The 27,611-nt window shown below is 45.5% G+C and overlaps 1 protein-coding gene across 6 annotated transcripts in view; it reads right to left on the bottom strand.

The window, feature by feature from the left end:
* The window catches only part of CdGAPr (GTPase-activating protein CdGAPr), a 1,516,021-nt gene that overhangs the window by 761,572 nt on the left and 726,838 nt on the right, over positions 1-27,611 (bottom strand). The window contains exon 1 of one of the 6 annotated variants that reach the window (XM_070082839.1): positions 13,258-13,337. The exons of the other annotated variants lie outside the window; for them this stretch is intronic. The gene's annotated coding sequence lies outside the window, so the exon portion shown is untranslated. Of the gene's footprint in view, positions 1-13,257; positions 13,338-27,611 lie in introns of those variants that run through there. 6 annotated transcript variants of the gene reach the window in all.

Genomic DNA, 27,611 nt, shown 5'->3' with positions numbered 1-27,611 from the left:
CAAGAGATTCTTCGTGCATTCGCTTAATGGTTCTTGCATCGGTTGATCTATAACTCTTGGCTCTACCTTTTGAAGCTTACCTGGAGGTTACCTGGAGGTACCTGGAGGTACCTGGAGGTTACCTGGAGGTTACCTGGAGGTACCTGGAGGTTACCTGGAGGTACCTGGAGGTACCTGGAGGTTATTCCGGGGATCAACGCCCCCGCGGCCCGGTCCATGACCAGGCCTCCCGATGGATCAGGGCCTGATCAACTAGGCTGTTACTGCTGGCCGCACGCAGTCCAACGTACGAGCCACAGCCCGGCTGATCCGGCACTGACTTTAGGTATCTGTCCAGCTCTCTCTTGAAGGCAGCCAGGGGTTTATTGGCAATTCCCCTAATGCTTGATGGGAGGCTGTTGAACAGTCTTGGGCCCCGGACACTTATGGTGTTTTCTCTTAGTGTACCAATGGCGCCCCTACTTTTTATTGGCGGCATTTTGCATCGCCTGCCCAGTCTTTTACTTTCGTAGGGAGTGATTTCTGTGTACAGATTTGGGACCATTCCTTCCAAGATTTTCCAAGTGTAGATTATGATATATCTCTCCCTCCTGCGTTCCAACGAGTACAAGTCAAGTGCTTCCAAACGTTCCCAGTAGTTAAGGTGCTTGACAGAACTTATACGTGCAGTAAAGGATCTCTGTACACTCTCTAGATCTGCGATTTCACCTGCTTTGTATGGAGATGTTAATGTACAGCAGTATTCCAGCCTAGAGAGAACAAGTGATTTGAAAAGGATCATCATGGGCTTGGCATCTCTCGTTTTGAACGTTCTCATTATCCATCCTATCATTTTCTTTGCACGTGCGATCGTGGCACTGTTGTGATCCTTGAAAGTGAGATCCTCAGACATTACTACTCCCAGGTCCCTTACATTATTTTTCCGCTCTATTGTATGGCCGGAGTCAGTAGTATACTCTGTTCTAGTTATTATCTCCTCCAGTTTTCCATAACGGAGTAGTTGGAATTTGTCCTCATTGAACATCATATTGTTTACCGTTGCCCACTGGAAAACTTTGTTTATATCTTCTTGGAGGTTAACCGCGTCCTCAGCAGATGACAGCCTCATGCAGATCCTAGTATCATCCGCAAAGGATGATACGGTGCTGTGGTGTATATCTCTGTTTATGTCTGATATGAGGATGAGGAATAAGATGGGGGCGAGTACTGTGCCTTGTGGAACAGAGCTCTTCACTATGGCAGCCTCCGATTTAACTCTGTTGACACTACTCTTTGTGTTCGATTTGTTAGGAAGTTGAAGATCCATCTCCCCACTTTCCCAGTTATTCCTTTAGTACGTATTTTATGGGCTATTACGCCATGATCGCATTTGTCAAATCCTTTTGCAAAGTCTGTGTATATTACATCTGCACTCTGATTTTCTTCCAATGCATCCAAGGCCATATCATAGTGATCCAGTAGTTGTGAGAGGCAGGAGCGACCTGCCCTGAACCCATGTTGCCCTGGATTGTGCAGATTTTGGGAATCCAGGTGATTTGCAATCCTGCTTCTTAGCACTCTTTCAAAGATTTTTATGATGTGGGACGTCAGAGCTATTGGTCTATAGTTCTTAGCTAATGCTTTGCTGCCACCTTTTATGGAGTGGGGCTATATCCGTTGTTTTTCAGGGCCGGGTCATACCTACTGTTAAAGCTTTGTATAATTCCACACAAGTCGATTGATCTTGTTTCTTATTCGGTTCATATTTCTCATTTGACATCGAAAAGGTTCTGACACATTGAATTATGTCAGAGAGAGAGAGAGAGAAAGAGAGTGAGAGAGAGAGAGAGAGAGAGAGAGAGAGAGAGAGAGAGAGAGAGAGAGAGAGGGAGGGAGAAGAGAGAGAGAGAGAGAAGAGAGAAGGGAAAGAGGAGAAGGGAGAGGGAATTTGAGCATGTTCATTACAGGTAAAATGGACCTAAGTGTACTCACCAAAGAGGTAATAAGGACGATAATTGAATAATTCTGATCATTAAGTGGCCCTTGTTAGCAAGTGCAGTGCTAACAACCCAATAAAAGCCTAACATCTGCTGCTAACACTGTTTATAACCCAGACAACTGCAGTCTTATGTACCTTACGTCACCTAACTACTCAAGAGTGATCTAAAAACTCTCAAACAACCCCTCAAGAGTGATCTAACAACTGCCAAACAACCCCTCAAGAGTGATCTAACAACTGTCAAACAACCCCTCAAGAGTGATCTAACAACTGCCAAACAACCCCTCAAGAGTGATCTAACAACTGTCAAACAACCCCTCAAGAGTGATCTAACAACTGTCAAACAACCCCTCAAGAGTGATCTAACAACTGTCAAACAACCCCTCAAGAGTGATCTAACAACTGTCAAACCCCTCAAGAGTGATCTAACAACTGTCAAACAACCCCTCAAGAGTGATCTAACAACTGTCAAACAACCCCTCAAGAGTGATCTAACAACTGCCAAACAACCCCTCAAGAGTGATCTAACAACTCATAAACCAGGCAGTTTGTTAGAGGCGGCGGCGGCAGCGGCGGCTGCGACGGCGGAGGCGACGGCAGTAGCAGCAGCAGCAGCAGCAGTAGCAGCAGCAGCAGCAGCACTAGCAGCAGCAGCAGCAGCACTAGCAGCAGCAGCAGCAGCAGCAGCAGCAGCACTAGCAGCAGCAGCAGCACTAGCAGCAGCAACAGCACTAGCAGCAGCAGCAGCAGCAGCAGCAGCAGTAGCAGCAGCAGCAGTAGCAGCAGCAGCAGCAGTAGCAGCACTAGCAGCAGCAGCAGCAGCAGTAGCAGCAGTAGCAGCAGCAGCAGCAGTAGCAGCAGCAGCAGCAGCAGTAGCAGCAGCAGCAGCAGCAGCACCAGCACTAGCAGCAGCAGCAGCAGCAGCAGCACTAGCAGCAGCAGCACTAGCAGCAGCAGCAGGAGCCAGGCACAAGTCTCGGGTGTCTGACACCAACCTTCACAATATCGACGGAGGAGACGAGTCAATTACACCGTCAAGACATTGTTTACTCTTACTTAATTTGGCTGTCTTGTTTGATTGATTGTAGCTGATGAACGTATGTAACTATGTGTATGTGTGTGTGTGTGTGTGTGGAAGGGAGTTACTAATTAGTTGTGAAATAGATGTTGAACGTTGTTCACTCTGGTAGCACTGTTGACCTCTCCTGCCTCCTGAACACGTTACTTGACAGATAAACATCACAAACTTCTACTTACATTCAGTAGACACATACCTCCTTCTTACCAGTTCTTAATCCTGTAATATTTCCTTTTCAGAGCGAGGCAGCTCCTGGCCCCCGCCTGCTGGACTAAAATGATCGTCATCACTGATTCCTGGCTTCTTGGGCCTTACTGAAGCTGTGTGGTGAGTTTGACACTTCCACCACTGCCTCGTGCAAGTCATTCTACTCTTCCACCACTGCCTCGTGCAAGTCATTCTACTCTTCCACCACTGCCTCGTGCAAGTCATTCTACTCTTCCACCACTGCCTCGTGCAAGTCATTCTACTCTTCCACCACTGTCTCATGCAAGTCATTCTACTCTTCCACCACTGTCTCATGCAAGTCATTCTACTCTTCCACCACTGTCTCATGCAAGTCATTCTACTCTTCCACCACTGTCTCATGCAAGTCATTCTACTCTTCCACCACTGTCTCATGCAAGTCATTCTACTCTTCCACCACTGTCTCATGCAAGTCATTCTACTCTTCCACCACTGCCTCGTGCAAGTCATTCTACTCTTCCACCACTGCCTCGTGCAAGTCATTCTACTCTTCCACCACTGTCTCATGCAAGTCATTCTACTCTTCCACCACTGCCTCGTGCAAGTCATTCTACTCTTCCACCACTGTCTCATGCAAGTCATTCTACTCTTCCACCACTGTCTCGTGCAAGTCATTCTACTCTTCCACCACTGTCTCATGCAAGTCATTCTACTCTTCCACCACTGCCTCGTGCAAGTCATTCTACTCTTCCACCACTGCCTCGTGCAAGTCATTCTACTCTTCCACCACTGTCTCATGCAAGTCATTCTACTCTTCCACCACTGCCTCGTGCAAGTCATTCTACTCTTCCACCACTGTCTCATGCAAGTCATTCTACTCTTCCACCACTGCCTCGTGCAAGTCATTCTACTCTTCCACCACTGCCTCGTGCAAGTCATTCTACTCTTCCACCACTGCCTCGTGCAAGTCATTCTACACTTCCACCACTGCCTCGTGCAAGTCATTCTACTCTTCCACCACTGTCTCATGCAAGTCATTCTACTCTTCCACCACTGTCTCATGCAAGTCATTCTACTCTTCCACCACTGTCTCATGCAAGTCATTCTACTCTTCCACCACTGTCTCATGCAAGTCATTCTACTCTTCCACCACTGTCTCATGCAAGTCATTCTACTCTTCCACCACTGCCTCGTGCAAGTCATTCTACTCTTCCACCACTGCCTCGTGCAAGTCATTCTACTCTTCCACCACTGCCTCGTGCAAGTCATTCTACTCTTCCACCACTGCCTCGTGCAAGTCATTATACTCTTCCACCACTGCCTCGTGCAAGTCATTCTACTCTTCCACCACTGTCTCGTGCAAGTCATTCTACTCTTCCACCACTCTAAGACTGAAGAAATACATCCTTAGATCCCTGTGGCTCTTCAGCTTCCACCTGTGTCCCCACGATCCTTGATCACTTAATTCAGTCTCTATCTGTCCAACAATTTCCCTTGGGGTTGAGTATGTCGTGATCATGTCCCCTCCTCCCTTCCTTTTTTCCGCCAAGGCCGTTAGGTTCAGCTCCTTAAAGTTCTCGCAGTGTATTCTCTGAGTTCGCGGTTAATCTCCAAGAAGATATAAACAAAGTTTTCCAATGGGCAACGGTAAACAATATGATGTTCAATGAGGACAAATTCCAACTACTCCGTTATGGAAAACTGGAGGAGATAATAACTAGAACAGAGTATACTACTGACTCCGGCCATACAATAAAGCGGAAAACTAATGTAAGGGACCTGGGAGTAGTAATGTCTGAGGATCTCACTTTCAAGGATCACAACAGTGCCACGATCGCACGTGCAAAGAAAATGATAGGATGGATAATGAGAACTTTCAAAACGAGAGATGCCAAGCCCATGATGATCCTTTTCAAATCACTTGTTCTCTCTAGGCTGGAATACTGCTGTACATTAACATCTCCATTCAAAGCAGGTGAAATCGCAGATCTAGAGAGTGTACAGAGATCCTTTACTGCACGTATAAGTTCTGTCAAGCACCTTAACTACTGGGAACGTTTGGAAGCACTTGACTTGTACTCGTTGGAACGCAGGAGGGAGAGATATATCATAATCAACACTTGGAAAATCCTGGAAGGAATGGTCCCAAATCTGCACACAGAAATCACTCCCTACGAAAGTAAAAGACTGGGCAGGCGATGCAAAATGCCCCCAATTAAAAGTAGGGGCGCCATTGGTACACTAAGGGAAAACACCATTAGTGTCCGGGGCCCAAAACTGTTCAACAGCCTCCCATCAAGCATTAGGGGAATTACCAATAAACCCCTGGCTGCCTTCAAGAGAGAGCTGGACAGATACCTAAAGTCAGTGCCGGATCAGCCGGGCTGTGGCTCGTACGTTGGACTGCGTGCGGCCAGCAGTAACAGCCTAGTTGATCAGGCCCTGATCCATCGGGAGGCCTGGTTATGGACCGGGCCGCGGGGGCGTTGATCCCCGGAATAACCTCCAGGTAACCTCCAGGTACTAGCCTGGTTGCAAAGCTTGGGACGTTCTCAAGCTTCCCGTGCTTGACCAGGTGTGGGCTCCATGCTGGGGCAGCGAACTCAATGACTGGATTTACATATGTATTATATAAGGTTGTGAATGAATCTTTATTAAAGTTCCTGAATGTTAATCTGAAATTTGTTATTCTCTCTTATGCCGCTGACGATATAATGTTTATAAGTATTTCTGCAGCTTCCCTCCATCCATACTGTACTGTGTGTCTGGTCTCTCCTCACCTCCAGTTCCTATAACTTTCCATTTGTTCAGGTTGAACTCGAGCAACCATTTGTCTGATCATATCTGCAGGCTGCTGAGGTCTCCCTGAAGTTTAACACTGTTCTCGTATCAGTAGTATGTATACTTGTGTAGTATACATACTAGTGTACCAACTAAGTCCACCCACAACCATTAAACTGTTGACTACTAGGGCCCCAAGTTCAAACACTGGAAAGTTCTGCCCGGCCCGAAGGCCCCGCGGTCAGTCATGGCTTAGGACAAAAGGAGGCAGGATACTTGGGCCAGGTAGCTAACCATTATCTCCAATAAACCATTGTGCACAACAGACAGAGATATCATTCCAGTCTAAATCACTCGAGGAACCCACTATTAAACCCTCCACGACACTCGTTAGTTTTTATCTGTAAACAGTGACACACACCAGACGACTCCTCTAGTGGATTGTTCATGTGTAATAGGAACAGTAGTGGTCGTAGTACTGATCCTTGCAGAATGCTACTAGTTACTCTCTCCCTCTGGCATGCAAAGAGTACGTAACCTTTATTCGGCGCATGTACACACCCTCATTGAAAGGCTGTCTCCCCCAACCAGAGAACCAGGTACTAAGGGTTGATGATGGGGCCCCGTCGTTCAATCAGCACCCAGGTTCCAGCCAATGAGAAGATGGTTTTGGCAATCGCAGAGGTGTTGTTGTTACCACTCACCTGTCTGCCCTTGCCATTCCCATTCTAGAGCTGGATGAAGCACGGTCTGCTCTTTAGTGGCTTCTATTCTGCCTTGCTTACCGTGGAGTGCACTAATACCTATTGTCGTACATAGTGTATATAGTGTACATACTTCTGTTCTAAACTGGTGAAGGATAATACAAGTCAAAAGTTATCTTGTCCTATTATTTTTTTTTTTTGATATGTGAAACTCAGACAGCAGTGACCTCATTTTACTTCTGTTGGTGCTTTCTAGCACTTACTGAACTGGTCTGATTATATTGCCTTACCTGGAGTATACCTGGAGGGTGTCCCTTGAATCAACGCCCCCGCAGACCGGTCCATGACCAGGCCTCGTGGTGGATCAGGGCCTGATCAACCAGGTTGTTACTGCTGGCCGCACGCAAACCGACGTACGAACCACATCCCGGCTGGTCAGGTGCTGACTTTAGGTGTCTGTCCAGCTCTCTGTTGAAGACAGCCAGGGGTCTATTGGTAATCCCCTTTATGTATGATGGGAGGCCCTGATGGGCCCCTGACACTTATTGTGCTGTCTTTAGTGTACTCGTGGCGCCTCTGCTTTTCATTAGGGGGAGGGGGATGGGTTGCAACACCTGCCGAGTCTTTTGCTTTCTTAGCGAGTGACTTCTGCTAACTCTCCATTTTCTTTCCCCCTCAAGGAAGGTTCCTTGATGTTGGTGAGGGGCTCTTGATTTAGGGAATTGGATCTGTGCTCCAGTTCCCCGAATTAAGCCTGAATGCCTTCCACATCCCCCCCAGGCGCTGTATAATCCTCCGGGTTTAGCGCTTCCCCCTTGATTATAATAATAATAATCCATTTTCTTCCATAAATACTTCTTTGAATCTATTTCTAGGCACTTCACATACACCTGACAGTCATTCTGAGCGTCCCATCCTCCTCCTCCTCCTTTATCACCTGGTCCTTAACACCTGTCTTTCTTCTCGTAATGGCTCTGAGAAACGTTTGGCTCTGTTTTGACCTTTGATGCTATGTCACTTTTTAAAATGCTCTTTTCGCTACCATTCGCATTCTCGCATTGACGTTCCTGGTTCTCCTGCATATTTCCCGGTTTTCTGCTGTTTGATTCGCTCTATTTCTTCGACGTCCTCTCGCTTCTCCCCTCGACCTCTTTGCATTCCTCGCTGAACCAAAGGCTTTCTCCGTTTTTCTTGTTTCTTTTTCTTCGTGTTTGGTGCAATTCTTTCCTCCGTCTCTTGGCAATTTGCCTATTGCCTCCATCCTTTCTTGTAAAGTTTTGCTCTCTCTCTCTCTCTTTCTCTCTCTCTCCCTCTGTAGATTTAAGCGCAGCACAATATCTGAATTAGTCACATGTACACTCGTATTGATGTATAAACGCCTCAGTAATTTACGGTGTAAATACGTGCACTTAGCCAACAAAACATCAACTGCATATCTGATGCAGTTTCGGCCTTTTAGCGCCCGGGTCCTGCCACTCACAGCTTGATACATCACAGGGACACAAACAATCATGGGAGAGGAACACAGAGACGGGGGTAGTGTATAGAGAGGAAAAAGTGACTTAAAAAGTATACCACTGTCTTGACATTTCTTGTAATAAAGGTGCCAGTTATCCAGCCTATCACTATACTTGCGGCTGTAATAGTAACACTGTTATGATTCGTGAAGGTAAGATCCAGCGACATTGTTACTCCCATGTCTCTTACATTCCTCTTCTCTCCAGCTCAATGCTTTCAAGTATATTATATACTTTTCCAATTTTTATTTCTGCAATTTTATTGCCCGCATAAAGTCAATAAAACACTTGAGCTACTGGGAACGCCTCGAAGCTCTGGAATGTACTTTCTAGAGTGGAGAAGAGAGATACATGATAATATATAAAAGGCAAAAGTTTAGGGGTTGGATCCATACTCGGTACACTATCATAACATCTTGGTGGAGTGAGAGATATGGGAGAAAATCTAGAGAAAATCCGGGAGAGAAGTTAGGACACCTTATTTACACTAAAACAACACTGTGTTGAGATCCGTGATGCATGACTCTTCAACCTACCACCAGAAATATTCCCGCAGTAAGTGTAGAAGTCTTCAAGGGAAAACTGGACCAGTAGTTTTTCCGATTGCTGGATGGTCCAGTCCGTGACGGCTATGCAGGTCTGTGGGCCGAGAAATCAGGAAGGAAACAGTTTTAGGCCTGGGTGCGAGGGCGGAAAAACACTCGAAACCGGTCACAGGTATGCCTGGTTGGACATGGTGTTTCCTGTGGCCAGCTGGAAGACGTGGTTTATATCAGCTCGGAGACCTGTGGCCCCCACCCTGGCCGTCTCTGACCACCCCTGGCCACCCCTGGCCACCTCTCTAGCAACATTACTGTTATATCCTGCCTTCTTTACGAGCCTTACCTCCCTTGGTATGCAATATTGACCCCCTTTTTTAATCTGAACTATATTGCCTTGCAGAGGAACCCTTGCTCCATCATGTTGAACTCCATCATCACTCCCTCACACTCCATCACTCTCACACTCCATCACTCCCTCACACTCCATCACTCCCTCACACTCCATCACTCTCACACTCCATCACTCCCTCACACTCCACCACTCCCTCACACTCCTTCACTCCCTCACACTCCATCACTCCCTCATACCACCCATCATCATTCTCTCACACTCCATCACTACCTCATACCTCCCCTCACTCCATCCTCCCTCACTACACCCACCCTCCCTCCTCCACCCACCCTCACTAACTCGACCCACCTTCTCTCACTCGACCCACCCTGACTCACTAACTCAACCCACCTTGTCTCCTCCACCCACCCTCCCTCCTCCACCCACCCTCCCTCCTCCACCCACCTTCCCTCACTCCACCCACCCTCTTTCCTCCACCCACCCTCACTCACTCAACCCACCCTCCCTTCTCCACCCAACCACCCTCACTCATTCCACCCACCCCCTTCCACCTTACCTGTGATCTACCTCCACCCCCCCCTTACTCCTTCACCTGTGATCTACCTGTCATCAGTGTTGACAGTTTGTGTGTCCTGGCAGCTCAACCTAGGACCAGCCTTCTAACTTGATCGCCTGTTCAACCAGACTCTTGCTACTGGCGTCCCGCTGATCACACAGGCTGGTACTGATACAGCTTGTCAAGCTCCAGTAATATTTCAAAAATCATCTAGTACCAACCTAAACAGCCTTGGACCACGCATGTTGACACAGCGTTCTCTTACTGTGCCCACGGCGCCCCTACTTCTCACTAAGTACATTTTACACTTTCTTCCATCTCTCCCACCTCAGCATATTGTTATGGAAGTTTGTTGATATGGAACTAGCATCTTAAGTATTTTTAACATCCATATACTTATCAGGGATTGCTTTTTCACTCCAGGGAGGACATTCCAAGTGTACTTCGAGGCGTGCTATATTGTCTACAAGTGAGCAGTTAATGACCTCTATATCTTTTGCAGCTTTCATATATCTCCTGTCTAGACTGGAGTCGTCAACACTGAGGCATTACTAAGCGACAGACTACAATTACTAGAGGTAACATCCCTGCCTCCTTTTCGAATTCTAAGGAATTTGTGCTTATGTCGGATTTATGATTTTTTTTTAGAATGGATTTAATGTATTGCTAAACACTGACTCATATTGGTCTTTCAAAATTTCTCTCATTTCCTCTCCGTCGATTTTATATCATCTTCGTTTAACATTTAAAAGGTTGAAATCTGCTAAGACATTTAGTGTTAGGCTTTGAAGGATTTCAAGGCAGTTATTTATCTTCCCTGCCTTGATGACGGTGGTTTATACACAAAAGCAATAACTCTATTTTTTCCCTCCTTTTTATTTCCTAGTACATACTTCTGCTGTGTCATTTGATGAGTTCAGAAGTTCTATACACTGAAGTGAATCTCTTAGACAGATTCCTACTCTGTATTCATTGTGCTCTTGCGTCCACGTCTCACCGTGCAAAACATCCCTTGCAGGTGTTTCTGTGAGTGCTACAAACATTGCTTTGGCTTCTGTAAGGAAAGAATATTAACATTCCGGATATTTGGGTTATTGAGTTCTCGTAGTGACTCTGATGATGGTGTACGTATTTATCTCTCTCTATCCCAACTACTAGATCAATATGATATGGCCTTGGATGCACTGGAAGAAAATCAGAATGCAGATGCAATATACACAAACTTTGCAAAAGCATTTGACAAATGCGATCATGGCGTAATAGCCCATAAAATACGTGCTAAAGGAATAACTGGGAAAGTGGGGAGATGGATCTTCAACTTCCTAACAAATCGAACACAAAGAGTAGTGGTCAACAGAGTTAAATCGGAGGCTGCCATAGTGAAGAGCTCTGTTCCACAAGGCACAGTACTCGCCCCCATCTTATTCCTTATCCTCATATCAGACATAAACAGAGATATACACCACAGCACCGTATCATCCTTTGCGGATGACACTAGGATCTGCATTGAGGCTGTCATCTGCTGAGGGCGCGGTTAACCTCCAAGAAGATATAAACAAAGTTTTCCAGTGGGCAACGGTAAACAATATGATGTTCAATGAGGACAAATTCCAACTACTCCGTTAAGGAAAACTGGAGGAGATAATAACTAGAACAGAGTATACTACAGACTCTGGCCATACAATAGAGCGGAAAAATAATGTAAGGGACCTGGAAGTAGTAATGTCTGAGGACCTCACTTTCAAGGATCACAACATTGCCACGATCGCACGTGCAAAGAAAATGATAGGATGGATAATGAGAACGTTCCAAAAGAGAGATGCCAAGCCACTGATGATCCTTTTCAAATCACTTGTTCTGTATAGGCTGGAATACTGCTGTACATTAACATCTCCATTCAAAGCAGGTGAAATCGCAGATCTAGAGAGTGTACAGAGATCCTTTACTCCACGTATAAGTTCTGTCAAGCACCTTAACTACTGGGAACGCTTGGAAGCACTTGACTTGTACTCGTTGGAGCGCAGGAGGGAGAGATATATCATAATCTACACTTGGAAAATCCTGGAAGGAATGGTCCCAAATCTACATACATAAATCACTCCGTACGAAAGTAAAAGACTAGGCAGGCGATGCAAAATGCCCCCAATTAAAAGTAGGGGCGCCATTGGTACACTAAGGGAAAACACCATAAGTGTCCGGGGTCCAAGACTGTTCAACAGCCTCCCATCAAGCATTAGGGGAATTACCAATAAACCCCTGGCTGCCTTCAAGAGAGAGCTGGACAGATACCTAAAGTCAGCGCCGGATCAGCCGGGCTGTGCCTCATACGTTGGACTGCGTGCGGCCAGCAGTAACAGCCTAGTTGATCAGGCCCTGATCCATCGGGAGGCCTGGTCATGGACCGGGCCGCGGGGGCGTTGATCCCCGGAATAACCTCCAGGTAACCTCCATCTCCTCTATCCTCCTTCCACCACTAATTCACCACCACACCTCCAACACCCCTCCCTTCCTCCACCACTACACCCACACAATAAGTACACAGACCTACATAGCTGACAGTCATTCCCGCTAAACTAATTAATAACCAGCACCATCACTAACAACCACCTCTTACCTAACACACCATAAATACACAAGTGTGAGTCCTCGAATGACCTGGTACTTACACCAGTGTGTTCCTCCTCCCAAATATCTTGTACTTAAAACTAAGAGTGTAGTATATACACTCTTGAGTTCGTCACACACTCAACGCTGAGTGCATCCATTGCCTTCTTTGGGATGCATTTGAGTGTGTTCTTGGTGTTCACGCGCGCACACACATTTCGCAGTGTTCTGAGTGTTCAAAATATTCATATATCAGTGTGTTCTGGGTGTTAACACATACGAACACTCATTTCACAGAGTTCCGAATGTTTAAATCAAATATATATCACACTGTGTTTTAGGTGTTTATATACATGCTCACAACGTGTTCTGAGTGTTCCATCACACACACACACACACACACACACACACACACACACACACACACACACACACACATTAAAGTGAGCGTGAGTCCTCCTGACGAGGTTTACAACGCTTGAGTACTTCACGAAGAGTCACTCAAACCTGTAGTTCTTCCAGCTGCATGATGCACTCTCATGACTCTCACTGACGACTTTCCCGACTCTCCGTCACCAGCGTAAGAAGAAAACACTAAAAACAATTAGGCTTCAGGTGTATCAAGGAAAGAAAACAAAAAGAAACCTCAGTCTGGGGTGTTTTCAATAACGTGGTTTACACTGCCGGTATTAATGAGTATTTAACAGTCTGCTCGCACCTGTATGACACACGTTACTGGATTGTTTACATAGCTTAACACGAAGTGGTCGCGTCTGAAGTGTGTGGAGGACGACCACTGGAGGAAGTGGAGGAAGAGCAGGACGAGGGGGAAGAGAAGTAGGAACAGGAGAGGAAACAGTCAGCTGACAAAAACATGTCAAGACGCGAGCTGGTTAAGCAAGGTGGTGGTGGTGGTGGATAGTGGTTGTAGATTTGGTGGTTAGTCTCAACAACAAGACCTCTTCCGCCGCCCGCCGCCCAGCCTGCCACGCGCACACTGACGCCGCCCAAACTCCGCGACCAACACCAACACTGCCGCCCCCAACCCGTACCGCCCACAAAGTGCGGACCTTAGCATCGTCCCGCCCACAAAGTGCCGATCCCCCTCCTCCCCCGCAACCCCGTTCTGCCCACAGAGTGTCGACCACAACACTGTGCCGCCCTTACAGTGAAGCTCCAAGACTTATCCCGCCCACAAAGTGCCGCCCCTTAATCCAATCACACCCACAAAGTGCCAGCCCCCCGATCCCGTCTAGCTCCTATCCCCGATTCTGTCTTCAAAGTGAATCATCCCTATCTTCGTCCAATCCTGCCTCTCCCCACCACTATCCTACACCACCCTGCCTCACTCCCACCACCCTGCCACTCCCCAACAACCATCCTACACCACCCTGCTCCTCCCCACCACCCTGACTCTACCCACTACCGTCCTACAAAATCCTGCCTCTGCCCACCACCATCTTACAACATCCTGCCTTTACCCACCACATCCTACACCATCCTGCCTCTACCCACCACCATCCTACACCATCCTGCCTTTATCCACCACCATCCTGCCTTTAACCACCACCATCCTACACCATCCTGCCTCTACCCACCACCATCCTTCACCATCTTGCCTCTACCCACCACCATCCTACACCATCGTGCCTCTACCCACCACCATCCTACACCATTCTGAATCTACCCACCACCATCCTGCCTCTATCCACCACCATCCTACAAAATCCTGCCTCCACTCACCACCATCCTACACCATCCTGCATCTACCCACCATCATCCTACACCCCCCTGTTTCCCCTCACCATCCTACATCATTCTGCCTGTACCCACCACCATCCTACACCATCCTGCAGTGTAGTGTACTTAACAGTCCAATGTACTTAACACAGTGCAGTGTATTTAGCAGTGCATTGTATATAACAGTGTAGTGTACTTAACAGTGTAGTGTACTTAACAGTGTAGTGTACTTAACAGTGTAGTGTACTTAACAGTGTAGTGTACTTAACAGTGTAGTGTACTTAACACAGTGTAGTGTACTTAACAGTGTAGTGTACTTAACAGTGTAGTGTACTTAACAGTGTAGTGTACTTAACACAGTGTAGTGTACTTAACAGTGTAGTGTACTTAACAGTGTAGTGTTCTTAACAGTGTAGTGTACTTCACAGTGTAGTGTACTTAACACAGTGTAGTTTACTTAACAGTGTAGTGTACTTAAAAGTGTAGTGTACTTAACAGTGTAGTGTACTTAACAGTGTAGTGTACTTAACAGTGTAGTGTACTTAACACAGTGTAGTGTACTTAACAGTGTAGTGTACTTAACAGTGTAGTGTACTTAACAGTGTAGTGTACTTAACAGTGTAGTGTACTTAACACAGTGTAGTGTACTTAACAGTGTAGTGTACTTAACAGTGTAGTGTACTTAACACAGTGTAGTGTACTTAACAGTGTAGTGTACTTAACAGTGTAGTGTACTTAACAGTGTAGTGTACTTAACAGTGTAGTGTACTTCACAGTGTAGTGTACTTAACACAGTGTAGTTTACTTAACAGTGTAGTGTACTTAACAGTGTAGTGTACTTAACAGTGTAGTGTACTTAACAGTGTAGTGTGCTTAACAGTGTAGTGTACTTCACAGTGTAGTGTACTTAACAGTGTAGTGTACTTAACAGTGTAGTGTACTTAACAGTGTAGTGTACTTAACAGTGTAGTGTGCTTAACAGTGTAGTGTACTTAACAGTGTAGTGTACTTAACAGTGTAGTGTACTTAACAGTGTAGTGTACTTAACACAGTGTAGTTTACTTAACAGTGTAGTGTACTTAACACAGTGTAGTGTACTTAACAGTGAAGTGTACTTAACACAGTGTAGTGTACTTAACAGTGTAGTGTATTTAACAGTGTAGTGTACTTAACAGTGTAGTGTACTTAACAGTGTAGTGTACTTAACACAGTGTAGTTTACTTAACAGTGAAGTGTACTTAACACAGTGTAGTGTACTTAACAGTGTAGTGTATTTAACAGTGTAGTGTACTTAACAGTGTAGTGTACTTAACAGTGTAGTGTACTTAACACAGTGTAGTGTACTTAACAGTGTAGTGTACTTAACAGTGTAGTGTACTTAACAGTGTAGTGTACTTAACAGTGTAGTGTACTTAACACAGTGTAGTGTACTTAACAGTGTAGTGTACTTAACACAGTGTAGTGTACTTAACAGTGTAGTGTACTTAACAGTGTAGTGTACTTAACAGTGTAGTGTACTTAACAGTGTAGTGTACTTAACAGTGTAGTGTACTTAACAGTGTAGTGTACTTAACACAGTGTAGTGTACTTAACAGTGTAGTGTACTTAACACAGTGTAGTGTGCTTAACAGTGTAGTGTACTTAACAGTGTAGTGTACTTAACAGTGTAGTGTACTTAACAGTGTAGTGTACTTAACACAGTGTAGTGTACTTAACAGTGTAGTGTACTTAACACAGTGTAGTGTGCTTAACAGTGTAGTGTACTTAACAGTGTAGTGTACTTAACAGTGTAGTGTACTTAACAGTGTAGTGTACTTAACAGTGTAGTGTACTTAACACAGTGTAGTGTGCTTAACAGTGTAGTGTACTTAACAGTGTAGTGTACTTAACAGTGTAGTGTACTTAACAGTGTAGTGTACTTAACAGTGTAGTGTACTTAACACAGTGTAGTGTACTTAACAGTGTAGTGTACTTAACAGTGTAGTGTACTTAACAGTGTAGTGTACTTAACACAGTGTAGTGTACTTAACAGTGTAGTGTACTTAACAGTGTAGTGTACTTAACAGTGTAGTGTACTTAACAGTGTAGTGTACTTAACACAGTGTAGTGTACTTAACAGTGTAGTGTACTTAACACAGTGTAGTGTACTTAACAGTGTAGTGTACTTAACAGTGTAGTGTACTTAACAGTGTAGTGTACTTAACACAGTGTAGTGTACTTAACAGTGTAGTGTACTTAACAGTGTAGTGTACTTAACAGTGTAGTGTACTTAACAGTGTAGTGGGGTGAACCTTTAACGTTACCCTTGACATTTAAGAGGTAACTCAAAGTGGGAAAGATGGAGTGAGTTGTTCCTCAACACCTGTTGGTCCTCAACACCTGCTATTACTCAACACCTGTCACTTCTCAACATCTGCTGTCCCTCAACACCTGTTGTTCCCAACACCTGTTGCTCAACAATTGTTGTTCATTACCTGTTGTTCCTCAGCGCCTGTTGTTCCCAACACCTGTTGTTCATCAACACCTGCTATTCCTCAACACCTGTTGTTCCTCAACATCTGTTGATCCCCAATACCTGTGGTTCCTCAACAACTGCTGTTACTCAACACCTGCTGTTCCTCAACACCTGTTATTCCTCAATACCTGTTGTTCAACACCTGTTGTTACTCAACAACTGCTATTCTTCAACAAGGTTTCTTTGGCCAATGTTTCGCTCTACAAAGAGAGAAACATCGGCATTGACTGTTTCGGCTGCAACTGTCTTTCATACAACACTGTTGGCGAAATGTTGCTGCATCCAGAGCTACAGGTGATGTTTTGAGAGGAACCAGTTACCAGGTGAGGTTGTCAGCCCTGATCTGACAGTTACCAGGTGAGGTTGTCAGCCCTGATCTGACAGTTATCATGGGAGGTTGTCAGCCCTGACCTGACAGTTACCAGGGGAGGTTGTCAGCCCTGACCTGACAGTTATCATGGGAGGTTGTCAGCCCTGACCTGACAGTTACCAGGTGAGGTTGTCAGCCCTGATCTGACAGTTATCATGGGAGGTTGTCAGCCCTGACCTGACAGTTACCAGGGGAGGTTGTCAGCCCTGACCTGACAGTTATCATGGGAGGTTGTCAGCCCTGACCTGACAGTTACCAGGGGAGGTTGTCAGCCCTGATCTGACAGTTATCATGGGAGGTTGTCAGCCCTGACCTGACAGTTACCATGGGAGGTTGTCAGCCCTGATCTGACAGTTATCATGGGAGGTTGTCAGCCCTGACCTGACAGTTACCATGGGAGGTTGTCAGCCCTGACCTGACAGTTATCATGGGAGGTTGTCAGGCCTGATCTGACAGTTATCATGAGAGGTTGTCAGCCCTGACCTGACAGTTATCATGGGAGGCTGTCAGCCCTGACCTGACAGTTATCATGGGAGTTTGTCAGCCCTGACCTGACAGTTAATGGGAGGTTGTCAGCCCTGATCTGACAGTTATCATGGGAGGTTGTCAGCCCTGACCTGACAGTTATCATGGGGGGTTGTCAGCCCTGATCTGACAGTTATCATGGGAGGTTGTCAGCCCTGACCTGACAGTTATCATGGGAGGTTGTCATCCCTGATCTGACAGTTATCATGGGAGGTTGTCAGCCCTGACCTGACAGTTATCATGGGAGGTTGTCAGCCCTAACCTGACAGTTATCATGGGAGGTTGTCAGCCCTGATCTGACAGTTATCATGGGAGGTTGTCAGCCCTGACCTGACAGTTATCATGGGAGGTTGTCAGCCCTGATCTGACAGTTATCATGGGAGGTTGTCAGCCATGACCTGACAGTTATCATGGGAGGTTGTCAGCCCTGACCTGACAGATATCATGGGAGGTTGTCAGCCCTGATCTGACAGTTATCATGGGAGGTTGTAAGAGCTGACCTGACAGTTATCATGGGAGGTTGTCAGCCCTGATCTGACAGTTATCATGGGAAGTTGTCAGCCCTGATCTGACAGTTGTCATGGGAGGTTGTCAGCCCTGATCTGACAGGTGTTATGGGAGGTTGTCAGCCCTGATCTGACAGTTATCATGGGAGGTTGTCAGCCCTGACCTGACAGTTATCATGGGAGGTTGTCAGCCCTGACCTGACAGTTATCATGGGAGGTTGTCAGCCCTGACCTGACAGTTATCATGGAAGGTTGTCAGCCTTGATCTGACAGTTATCATGGGAGGTTACCAGCCCTGACCTGACAGTTATCATGGGAGGTTGTCAGCCCTGACGTGACAGTTATCATGGGAGGTTGTCAGCCCTGACCTGACAGTTATCATGGGAGGTTGTCAGCCCTGATCTGACAGTTATCATGGGAGGTTGTCAGCCCTGACCTGACAGTTATCATGGGAGGTTGTCAGCCCTGATCTGACAGTTATCATGGGAGGTTGTCAGCCCTGACCTGACAGTTATCATGGGAGGTTGTCAGCCCTGATCTGACAGTTATCATGGGAGATTGTCAGCCCTGACCTGACAGTTATCATGTCAGCATAGTTGCTGATCCCTGTATTCCCAGTATTATATAGCATAGCATATTAGTATCATCCCTGTGCTTTAGACACGAGATCCCTCGTAGGCCTTTGGCTTTGTGTGACGTCATAGGGATACACATGGGCAGTGATCCCCCTGTCCCGTCCTCACTCGGCGGCAGACCTACAAGGCGTGAACAGGCTTGGCACCGGGCTCCATCTCTCATCTCAGTCTGACAATACACCTACCATCCTACAAGTGTGTCTACCTTATCCTACGATATCTCCATTCAAGAACCCTTACGATAAATGGTGACAGCGGTGAGCCTGTAATTCTGACGATTACAGCGATTTCTGGAGATAAAGTTGTCGACCAGCAAGACGGCCATTTCGTGTGACCAGTAGGCCTACCGACTACCGAGATTCACCCAGCCAGCTACCTCAAGCCAGCTACTCTACCAGCTTCTACATTATTCACTGGTCAGTCTCTTTGTATTAGTGTTTCCTGCTTTTTTGCATTACTCCCGAGGGGTTGACCCGAGTTTGCAAAATAAGCCAGCTTCCAGTCTGTGGTGGGGGAGTCAGAACACCCGAGTCCAGTCCAGCCTAGCCTACTCCATCCAATTATTTTGCCTGCCAAGCCAGCTTCCACCCCTGCTGTGCTCATCGTGTGAAGTTATCAAGCCATTCTGTGTGAAGGGTTAAGATAAGCCAGCTAGCAACTAACCCAGGTGTCTTACCCCAGCACTCAAGCAAGCCACATGACTAGCCTTCATCGCTTGTGATTCTAGTTCCAAGCATTCTGAGTGCTCCTTGTCATCCTTGTGGTGTTGTAGTATTTCGTGGGTTTCTTCTAAGCCAGCCGGCTTAGAATTATCTTCGCGGCAGTGTGGGTTTTCTCAGTGAGGCTTACGACGTTCAACCCATAAGCCCAGCCACTCACGATCACGTGTGTCGCACCATTGCTGGTCTCAGACGCCTCGCTCAGCCATTACCCACAAACCCAACTACAGTCGGCCATTACAACTCACCTACCTCATCAGTGTTTTGGTGCACTGCTAAGGGTTGTAGCACCATATTTTAAGGACCACATAGGGGGTCAAGAGCTAGAGAGTGGCGCGCCATCTTTAAAAGCCTCCTGTGTGTTGTCTCTCGCCGATTTAAGCGCAATTCTACGATCATCTGTGCAGAGGACAGCAGCAAGACGATATAAACAATCCATCAATCTCATTTTTTTCAAGTGTTACAGCTATAATATTTTTTTATTTTTAGAGACATTTGCGAGTGTTGAGACATTTCTTTTGTGTTCCCAGTGAATTTTTCTCTTAGTGACATTCAGTGACTCTTGATCAGACTCAGTGTTTATCATGTACTGATTGCATTCATTTCTTTTAATCTCCTTAATTCAGTGTTAATTTTCGTGCATTATTTTATATCTGTTGTGTTGTGTATCTTTTTATACACTTGAAGTAAGTACTTAGTGTTTCCTTTGTTGTGTGTGCAACATATGAGCAATATAGAACTTGTGTTTAAACTTCAGAATTCCAGTGTATTAACTCAGTAAATTTTTCACCTCATATTCTGCATCACAACTCAGTGTTGTCTGTTATTTTTTTCTTCCCAGCATTTGTGTAATTTTATTATTTTTGTTCCCTGTGTGTTGAACATTCTTGTGTTCATATTCCTTTATTCAGCCAGTGTTTAATTTGTCTTATTTCCACAGACAATAGTGCCATTTTTTAAGTCCCAGCAAGAGCTCACATTTACAAAATTTTTCACACATCAAGTTTCATTGCAAGAAAATTCTAGTACTGTGTTTATGTTGATGTTTTGTGTTCTGCATCACTGTAAGTGTTGTATTCCTTTTTGTTGTGTGTTTTAGCACCTATTATTTTTCATATTTTATTGAACAAATTCACTCTTAGTGCAATTTTTAAGTTCTCCTTTTAAAGTAAATTGTTCTTTTGCTTGTTGTTTAAGTGCAGTTAAGAGTTAAAGTGTTCATTCCTTGATATATTTCTTTTCTTGTGTGTTATAATTTTTATTATTGCACATAGACTCATTTTGCAATAATTCTTGTGCAAATATTGTGTTGCTATTAAAGTTTTTCTTGCAGAAAATTTTATGCAGTGTTGTGCAATACAGTTTATTACAGTGCAGTTTCTTATGCTCTGTTCTGTGCATAGTATTTTATTCTGTCTGTCATTTTATTTTTTTTTTAATTTCAGTGAATTGTGTGTTTGTTTTAATTTTTGCACAAGTTTATTGAGTCCATTTTATTATTTTATTGTGTAATTTCCTTGTTGCATTGAAAGTAAAGACAACTCACTGTGCCATTTATTCAATTTAAAGTAAAAGTTGAGCATATTAGATTTGAGCAAAGTACAAGTTCTCTTGATTTTCAGTGTTTGTTAAGTTGCATATTATTCTTGTGTGAGTTCTTTGCTTACTGTGTAACTTGTCAATTTTTAATTACTTATGCAGAATAGTTAAGCATTTTTTTCCATTTAAGCTTACTGTGTCATTCTCTCCATTTTTCTTGACTTATGCCCTTCAGTATTTTCACTGAGAAGATGTCCCAGTCACTTTTGAACGTTCACTTAGTGTATCATTCCAGTCAAAGTCAATATGAATCAGTCCATAGTAACAATATTCCCTTACTGACTGAAAGACAATATCTAGCCCTTGAGCAATGTGTTTGTTCTCACAGCTTGTATCTGAGATTTGTTAAAGTGCTGCAAAATGTGAAGTTCAGATTAAGTTCCTATAGATCCACGAATTACTTATTAACGTAGCCGAGTGGTCAGGCACTAGTAATTCTGTCATTCCCGTCTGTGTTCCACCTATACCTTCAGACTTGCAGGATAGTGTTCCGTTGCCTCAAGTGTCCGGGGACACTCAGACTGCCTTGAGTGCACAGCCTATCCCTGCAATGACTGCTAGTTCGAGTAGTAGTTTCTCCACAGGGGATGCCTTGTCAGAAAACGATTACTTGCAACTAGTAATGCCATCTCTTGTTGATGTGACATGCTGTCTGCAGAAAGACGTCTCTGTTACAGCTAGTGTTCTCACTAGAGTGTCTGTTGTTGTTCCTAATGTTCCAGATGGTGATCCCATCCTAGTTGACAGTAATCAGTGCATTGTAAGAAGTTATTTCTCGAGTAACTTTCACATGTTAACGTTGTAAGTGTAGTTTCTTTATAGCTGATACCTCGTGTCACTGTGTGCGACTCAGATTGAATATCAGCATTGTTGACCATGTTCATTTCTTTTCTCCTGTGCTTGCAGTTGAGATAGTAGATTCGTTCTCCCTTGCTCATATTGCGTGTTATAGCGTTAATTTTTTTCCACCGGGGGGAGTCATCCACTCCACCGAGTTTGTTCATTCCTCCAGTAAGGAAGAACTGTTACCTTTATTCCAGAACGAACAGCCTACTGGAAGGTTAGCCAGATGGACCTTGACTCCAAGAGTTCAATCCCACTTTTAAAAATTTACCTGGCAAGTCGAATGTAGTCGCTGATGCTTTATCGCGACACGTTAGTGTAGTTACTGCAGATCCTCCATTTACTGTCGAGGATGTCAAAAATGCCCAAAGAACCGATCCCTTGTGTTCTGGTGTGATTCGATTCCTGCTCCAGGAAGAGCTTATTCTTACTGTGAAGCCACCAGTACCCATTAGTGACTTTGTAACGAGCCAAGAATTACTGTATCGAATAGTCGAGTTGAGTACTCCTAGCAGATGAGTTAGTAATTCCACAGTCACTAGTGATTGTAGTTGTATCTTTTGTAGATATTCCTTCAGATCTCTCTCAGTCAAGACATGTGTTAGCCATTGCAGAGGAATTCAATCCTCCCAGAGATGATAACCATTCTGCATACGTAAACCTCACCCTCGCAGAATTGGGTTTAAGTGTAAACAGCCTGCATAATTAGATGTCCGAGATGAATGAATTTGTCAATTGTGTGTTTTGTTATTAGCTGAACAGTTTGTCAGAAATTTTCGTGTTCACGTTCCCTCCGTATTCTGAGAATTAACAGTCTAGATTTGAGTGCACCGAATCTGCCTTTCTGTTAAACACTTCTTTGTATATATCTATTCTTCCTCAGAATCCGTAGAGTGCATGAATACAGATCGATCGATCAATTCCATCCATATTGTATAATGATTTGTTCTTATAGTTTGTAATGATTACGTTAACACCCATTACGTCAAAATCATGTTGTACCATCCATTAGTTCTAAGTTATATATGAATTTGTTATTGTATAGAATCAGCCCAGATCCGCCTGCCTGTTCAGCCTATAGTATAGTAGTGTATGTCGGGACGACATACGTAACATGACCGAGCTGTCAGCATAGTTGCTGATCCCTGTATTCCCAGTATTATATAGCATAGCATATTAGTATCATCCCTGTGCTTTAGACACGAGATCCCTCGTAGGCCTTTGGCTTTGTGTGACGTCATAGGGATACACATGGGCAGTGATCCCCCTGTCCCGTCCTCACTCGGCGGCAGACCTACAAGGCGTGAACAGGCTTGGCACCGGGCTCCATCTCTCATCTCAGTCTGACAATACACCTACCATCCTACAAGTGTGTCTACCTTATCCTACGATATCTCCATTCAAGAACCCTTACGATAATCATGGGAGGTTGTCAGCCATGACCTGACAGTTATCATGGGAGGTTGTCAGCCATGACCTGACAGTTATCATGGGAGGTTGTCAGCCCTGACGTGACAGTTATCATGGGAGATTGTCAGCCCTGACCTGACAGTTATCATGGGAGGTTGTCAGCCTTGACCTGGCAGTTATCATGGGAGGTTGTCAGCTATGACCTGACAGTTATCATGGGAGGTTGTCAGCCCTGACCTGACAGTTATCATGGGAGGTTGTCAGCCCTGACCTGACAGTTATCATGGGAGGTTGTCAGCCCTGACCTGACAGTTATCATGGGAGGTTGTCAGCCCTGACCTGACAGTTATCATGGGAGGTTGTCAGCCATGACCTGACAGTTATCATGGGAGGTTGTCAGCCCTGATCTGACAGTTATCATGGGAGGTTGTCAGCCATGACCTGACAGTTATCATGGGAGGTTGTCAGCCCTGATCTGACAGTTATCATGGGAGGTTGTCAGCCATGACCTGACAGTTATCATGGGAGGTTGTCAGCCATGACCTGACAGTTATCATGGGAGGTTGTCAGCCATGACCTGACAAGTCAGTCCCTCTATCTTTATGGATCTACTTGTGTTTCACTTTCTTAAGCAGAGCGCTTCACTGCAACTCTCTCTCTCTCTCTCTCTCTCTCTCTCTCTCTCTCTCTCTCTCTCTCTCTCTCTCTCTCTCTCTCTCTCTCTGTCTCTCTCTCTCTCTCCGCTCAACACATGACAGTTCACACTGCCGCTGGCAGTAGTAATGGCATTACTGCCAGGCTGTTGGATGGATTCCTGGCCGAAAATGATTCTTGGTGTCAGCGCCCCTGCGACCCGGTCCCAGACCAGGCATGCTGTCTAGAAAATATGGAGAACTTGCCCATCATTATATGTTTGTTCCCATAGGCTCAGAGACCCTTGGCTCATGGGGAAAGAATGCATCTAAATTCCTTAAGGAGCTGGGAAAAAGACTCATCAGGGTAACTAGGGATCCCAGAGCAGCTAGTTTTCTGTTCCAGCGGCTCAGTGCGGCTGTTCAAAGGGGTAATGCCTGCTGTATTTTGGGCACACGCCCCAGCTCTGAGGAGCTGGATGAGATTTTCGCCTTATAATCAGTGATACATACGTAACAACATGTACCTTATATGCCACCTTTATATATATATATATATATATATATATATATATATATATATATATATATATATATATATATATATATATATATATATATATATATATATATATATATAATATATATATATATTTATTTATTATTTTATTATCACACTGGCTGATTCCCTACCAAGGCAGGGTGGCCCGAAAAAGAAAAACTTTCACCATCATTCACTCCCATCACTGTCTTGCCAGAAGGGTGCTTTACACTACAGTTTTTAAACTGCAACATTAACACCCCTCCTTCCAGAGTGCAGGCACTGTACTTCCCATCTCCAGGACTCAAGTCCGGCCTGCCGGTTTCCTGAATCCCTTCATAAATGTTACTTTGCTCACACTCCAACAGCACGTCAAGTATTAAAAACCATTTGTCTCCATTCACTCCTATCAAACACGCTCATGCATGCCTGCTGGAAGTCCAAGCCCCTCGCACACAAAACCTCCTTTACCCCCTCCCTCCAACCCTTCCTAGGCCGACCCCTCCCTACCCTCCCGCCTTCCTTCCATACAGACTGATACACTCTTGAAGTCATTCTGTTTCGCTCCATTCTCTCTACATGTCCGAACCACCTCAACAACCCTTCCTCAGCCCTCTGGACAACAGTTTTGCATCCGCACCTCCTCCTAACTTCCAAACTACGAATTGTCTGCATTATAGTCACACCACACATTGCCCTCAGACATGACATATATATATATATATATATATATATATATATATATATATATATATATATATATATATATATAACCGGGGTTGAATGATAGCTCTTGGCCTTTCGTGTTGCAAACAACACATCAGGAGCTTGCAATGTTGCAGAAATTGAGCAAGAAATCCAAGCAGAAAATTGCAAGCTCCTGATGACGTGCTGAATGCAAAACGAAAGGCCTAGAACTATCATTCTACTCCCCCTGTGGTTATTTTGCACATTCTGTGACACATTTCTAGGTGTACCTGTATCAAGAGATACATCTCTCAGGTGTAAATATTGTGGAAGCTTATGAACACTGTTGAGTGGAGGGGGAAGTGAGGGAGGGGGAGTAAGGAAGGAAGGAAGGGAGAGGAAGTGAGGAATTTGAGGGAGGGGAGAGTCAGGGAGCGGGAGGGAGGAGATGGAAGGGGAGTGAGGGAGGGAGTGAGGCAAAGGACGGAGGGGGAGTGAGGGAGGGGAGAGAGGGAGGGAGGGGAGAGTGGGAGGGAGGGACGAGAGGGAGGGAGGGAGGGAGGGAGGGAGGGAGGGAGGGAGGGAGGGATGGGGGAAGTTAAGGGGAGGACATCCACTGAGGACAGTAAATCCCTAGCTACACACTAACCAAGTTTTCCACTGGACCACAGAATAAATAAAAAAAAAATAATTAAAATAGGACATGCAGAGAGGACAACATGCAGTTACTCGGACATGCAGAGAGGACAACATGCAGTTACTCGGACATGCAGAGATGGAAGAATTAAAAAACTGGAATCGAGTTTAAAACAAACCCAGAACGTGAAGCAGAGCTGAACATAAGACATGGAAAGGAGGAACACTGCAGGAGGCTTGCTGGCCCATACTAGGCAGGTCCTTTACAATTCATCCCACTAACAAAACATTTGACCAACCCAATTTTCAATGCCACCCAAGAAATAAGCTCTAATGTGAAAGTCCCACTCAAATCCAACCCCTCCCACTCATGTACTTATCCAACCTAAATTTGAAACTACCCAAAGTCCTAGCCTCAATAACCCAACTAGGTAGACTGTTCCACTCATCAACTACCCTATTTCCAAACCAATACTTTCCTATGTCCTTTCTAAATCTAAATGTAAGATAATTAAAACTGTTGATGGTAAGTAGGTGCCTCTGGTAGACCTGCGGACACTGTCAGGTGATGATAAGTACCTCTGGCAGACCTGTAGTCACTGGCAGATGAGAGTAGGTACCACTGGTCGCCCTTTGGTCACTGCCAGGTGATGGTAGTGCCCCTGGCAGACCTGTGGTCATTGCCAGGTGATCGTAGGTACCTCTGGTAGACCTGTGGACACTGCCAGAGGAGAGTAGGTGCCTCCGGCAGACTTGTGGTCACTGCCAGGTGAGAGTAGGTGCCTCCGGCAGACTTGTGGTCACTGCCAGGTGAGAGTAGGTGTCTCCGGCAGACTTGTGGTTACTGCCAGGTGAGAGTAGGTGCCTCCGGCAGACTTGTGGTCACTGCCAGGTGAGAGTAGGTGTCTCCGGCAGACTTGTGGTTACTGCCAGGTAATGGTAGGTACCTCTGGTAGACCTGTAGACACTGGAAGGGAAGAGTAGGCACCTTTGGCAGACCTGTGGACACAGCCAGGTGAGAGTAGGTGCCTCCGGCAGACTTGTGGTTACTGCCAGGTAATGGTAGGTACCTCTGGTAGACCTGTGGACACTGGAAGGGAAGAGTAGGCACCTTTGGCAGACCTGTGGACACAGCCAGTTGAGAGTAGGTGCCTCCGGCAGACTTGTGGTTACTGCCAGGTGAGAGTAGGCACCTTCGGCAGACCTGTGGACACTGCCAGGTGATCGCCTCGTCTTCTCTGCACTTGGAAAACACTGCAGCAGCTTCTGGACTGGTGTAGCGCCTCTCTTGCCTCTTCTGATGTATCTGTAACATACCTGTAACTGGTATCGATTCTTATTCTTTTCTGGAAGCCTAGCCGGATGCCAGTCTTCATTGCTGAGTAACTGCTCAACTATGCTGTTGCTGCACTCAGCCCGCAGCCCAGAACACAGTGGTGTCTACCACAAAGACAAGATCACCACCACAACGATGACCTCTGTACCCGTTGATAATTACCGGGGTTATCCTCCCCCTACTTCCCCCGTCTCCCCTTCCCCTCGGCGTGGTCATCCCCTCCTGGTTGATGGCCTAATCAATCAGGCTGTTGTTGCTAGCAGAATCGCGGTCCAACCAAAGGCATGATGGAATGTCTCACACGTGGGCGCAGAATGTACGGTTGTACATGGAAGGAAGGAAGGAATGAAGGAAGGAAGGAAAGAAGGAAGGAAGGGAGGAAGGAAGGAAGGAAAGAAGGAAGGAAGGAAGGAAGGAAGGAAAGAAAGAAGGAAGGAAGGAAGAAAGGAAAGAAAGAAGGAAGGAAGGAAAGAAAGAAGGAAGGAAGGCAGGAAGGAAGGAAGGAAAGAAAGAAGGAAGGAAGGAAGGAAGGAAGGAAAGAAAGAAGGAAGGAAGGAAGGAAGGAAAGGAGGAAGGAAGGAAGGAAGGAAGGAAAGAAGGAAGGAAGGCAGGAAGGAAG

The sequence above is a fragment of the Cherax quadricarinatus genome, chromosome 8 (genome assembly GCF_038502225.1).
Source record: "Cherax quadricarinatus isolate ZL_2023a chromosome 8, ASM3850222v1, whole genome shotgun sequence".
NCBI classification, from domain to species: domain Eukaryota; kingdom Metazoa; phylum Arthropoda; class Malacostraca; order Decapoda; family Parastacidae; genus Cherax; species Cherax quadricarinatus.
Note: the sequence above shows the minus strand (reverse complement) of the source record. Positions and strands in the feature narration are given on the sequence as shown.